The sequence below is a fragment of the Hipposideros armiger genome, unplaced genomic scaffold (assembly GCF_001890085.2).
Source record: "Hipposideros armiger isolate ML-2016 unplaced genomic scaffold, ASM189008v1 scaffold_1538, whole genome shotgun sequence".
Lineage (NCBI taxonomy): Eukaryota > Metazoa > Chordata > Mammalia > Chiroptera > Hipposideridae > Hipposideros > Hipposideros armiger.
In genome coordinates, this window is record NW_017732888.1 from 60,337 (window position 1) to 60,598 (window position 262).

A 262-nucleotide genomic window follows, 5' to 3' on the forward strand; every position below is an offset into this window, starting at 1 on the left:
TCTGGAGATAGCAATTCTTCTCATTTCGGATCTTACTATTAGGTGAACGTATGCCTTTTCAGAGAAATGTGGACTTTTTATATTATATGGGAAGGGTTTTTTTGTTTTTTTTTTTAATCGACTATGGAGCTAGATTTCTAAAATATTGTACAATAATAGTAAATACTTCCTTTTGTTGTAAGTTGATATAAGTAACCTTTGTGAAATTGTATCCATATGAAAATTTAAATTTGCAGAGGGAAAATCTAATTATGAAATATTT